Genomic DNA, 3,340 nt, shown 5'->3' on the forward strand with positions numbered 1-3,340 from the left:
ATAAGCGCGTGTGCGCTCCACGCTCGGAGGGAAACCTTCTGACTGCGCAGGCGCGACTCAGTCCCCCCCCCCCTCTCTCTCTCCCCTGGGGGAGGCGAGAAGTGCCTTCCCTGGTACCGGCTGGGCTGGTGCCTGCGTGCTGAGAGCGCAATTGGGTTTCATTGCAATGGGGGTGTGGCGTCTCCCTTTGCCCAGCCCTGGAGGCATCGCATCCCCATACCCTTCCTGTGCCCACCCACCCCATTTCTGCAGCGAGTAGGTCTTCCACCTGTTGCCACAAGCACATGCTGCTGCACCTGCAGGCTTGAGGTGGTTTCCATCATATACAGGGTTTACAGTTTGGTTCAAAGGCTCTCAACACCTTAAAATTTTTTCCAGCACCCCTGCTACCACTCCTACACCTGGGGAGTTAGCCTTTTTAGTGCTGCCCCCAGGTGTTAGTGCCTGCACTTTTAGCTGCCAGAGTGGTGCCCACACACCTGTCCCATTACTGGGGTTATGGTATGGTGGTACAAGCACCCTGCTGCCCCTAGTGAATAGTGCCTGCATTATGGCAACCAGAACCATCCTCACATCTGAGGCAGTAGCGAAACTCCCATTGACTTAAATAAGATCAAGTCCGTCACCTCCAGAGCTCAGATTTCCACAGCACTAAGCATTCCAGGAGGATAGTTAAAACTTCTATTTTAAAATGAATTAAATGTAATCTAATGCTGGTACAGGAGCCGCAACTTGGTCAGCAACAGAAGAGTCAAGGTGTACACACCCTCCTTGTAAAAAGCATGACTATTAATGTAGCACAAGCTTTTCCTATTATTTAGTTTGATAGCTTTGAATCTGTCTTTATCCGACAGAGCATTTACCATCATTAAACTATGTAATACAAGAATAAAATTCACAAAAGAATGAGCTCTCCCTGCACTTGTCCATAATAGTAACAATTAGTTCTCAAAATAGCACCATCTATGATGTCTCTGTAGCACTAACACTATCCACATTAATCCCACAGATAATTACCCTATAGTCTCAAACTACCCCTTCTGCCAGCTGCTTGCGGGGCGGAGTGGGGAAGAGTCTTTTTGACTCAGGCTTTAAGGCCAGAAGGGACCATCATGATCATCTACTCTGACCTCCTGCACATTGTAGGACACAGAACCTCACCCACTCACTCTTGTAATAGACCCTTAACCTCTGGCTGAGTTCCTAAAGTCCTCAAATCATGATTTAAAGTCTTCAAGTTACACAGAATCCACCATTTACAGTAGTTTAAACCTGCAAGTGACCCCTGCCCCATGCTGCAGAGGAAGGCAAAACAAAAAAAAACCCACCAGGGTTTTTGCTGATCTGATCCTGGGGAACCAACCCCAAATATGGCAAACAAGTCCCAGCAACCAGACAAATGGGAAAGTATTCTTTGTAGTAACTTGGAGCCCTCCCCATCTAGTGTCCCATCAGCAGCTGTTGGAGATATTTGCTACTTGCAATTGCAGATTGATTACATGCCATTGTAAGCAGTCCCATCATACCATTGCCTCCATAAACCTATCAATCTCGGTCTTGAAGCCACTTAGGTTTTTTGCCCTAGTATGCCACTTGGGTGGCTGTTCCAGAACTTCACTCCTCCAATGGTTAGAAACCTTTGTCTAATTTCAAGCCTAAACTTGTTGATGGCCAGTTTATATCCATTTGTTCTTCTATCAACATTGGCACTTACCAGGGAGGGGGATGAGTTATTTAATTATTTATCCCTCTGATGTATTTATAGAGAGCAATCATATCTCCCCTCAGACTTCTTTTAGTTAGGCTAAACAAGCCAAGCTCTTTGAGTCTCCTCTCATAAGGTAGGTTTTCCATTCCTCTGATCATCCTAGCAGTCCTTCTCTGGACCTGTTCCAGTTTAAATTAATCAAACATGGGAGCATGGGCAGCCGGTGACCCGGCCGCCTGGGGAGGCTAACCCCTGGCCCCTCCCCTTGTGCCCAAGGCCTCGCCCCACCCCTTCTGCCCCACCTCCTTATACCTCCCCCTTCCCGCAGGAGCCCAAAGCACCCCCACAGCGGCCTCAGCCCCAGGGTAGCCCCCAGTCCTGGTGCTCAGGCGGCCAGCGCCGGGCAGGCAGCACGGCCCAGCACCAGCCACCCCGGCGGCCGCCAATCACTGCAGGAGGCACCAAGTACACTGGCCTGGGCACAGGGCCACAGTAGGCTGTTTGGGGAGGAAAAGCCTCCCCTTGGCTACGATACCTGCTGCCCACGCATGGGAGACCAGGATTGCACATAGTATTACAGAGGAGGTCTCACCAGTGCTGTGTATAATGGTACTAATATTTCCCTGTCTCTACAGAAATGCCTCACCTGATGCATCCTAGGACTGCATTAGCCTTTTTCACTTTTGCATCACAGTGGCTGCTCATAGTCATCTTGTGATCAACAAATACATCCAAGTCTTTTGCCTCCTCTGTCGCTTCCGACTGATACGTCACCAATTTATAGCAAAAATCATTCTTCTTAGCCCCTAAATGCATGACCTTGCACTTTGGACTATTAAGTTTCATCTCGTTTTTATTACTACAGTTTTCAAGGTCCTCCAGATCTTCTTGTATGATATTCCAGTCCTCCTCCCTATTGGTAATACCTTCCAACTTTTGTCATCTGAAAATTTTATTAACACATTCCTACTTTTTGTGCCAAGGTCATTAATAAAAATGTTAAATGCAATAGGTCCCAAGACCGATCCCTGAGGAACTCCACTAGTAACCTCCCTCCAGCCTGACAGTTCACCTTTCACTAGGAAAGGTTATAGCACTCACCCAGGATGTAGAAGACCCAGTTTAAATCCTCCCATTGCCTGAGTTGGAGCAGGGATTTGAACCCACACTTCCAGAGAATGCCCTAACCATTGGGCTATGGAATATTCTGGGATGTCTCTCTCAATCTTTCCTGTTGAAGCTGTTCCACTTTGTATAAATAATTAAATTTTCATAGGGTCAGAAAGCATGTTAGAATGACTATATCCCAGTGGTTAGTGTACTTACCTGTGATGAAGGAAACCCAAATTCACATCCCTGTTCCAATGACTATAAACCTCTTCCCCCGCCCCCCGCCCCCCTGCCTTTTTGGGAAAAGGATTCGGTGTCTAACTCCATGAGAGGGTTCATGGCTGTGGATCCCAAGCAGAGATAGGTACCTCCTTCTGGCCCAGACTTAGGCCACACCTCTTTCCTTAGCATTTTCTATTGGCTAGTTTAGGTGAGAATGGGGATCCCATTCTCAGGCATCTGATTCTCTCCATGCAGTCCACAGTTAGCCAGCATGCCTAACTTGGGGCTGCGGATTCCATT

This window comes from Chelonia mydas, chromosome 2 (assembly GCF_015237465.2).
Source record: "Chelonia mydas isolate rCheMyd1 chromosome 2, rCheMyd1.pri.v2, whole genome shotgun sequence".
Lineage (NCBI taxonomy): Eukaryota > Metazoa > Chordata > Testudines > Cheloniidae > Chelonia > Chelonia mydas.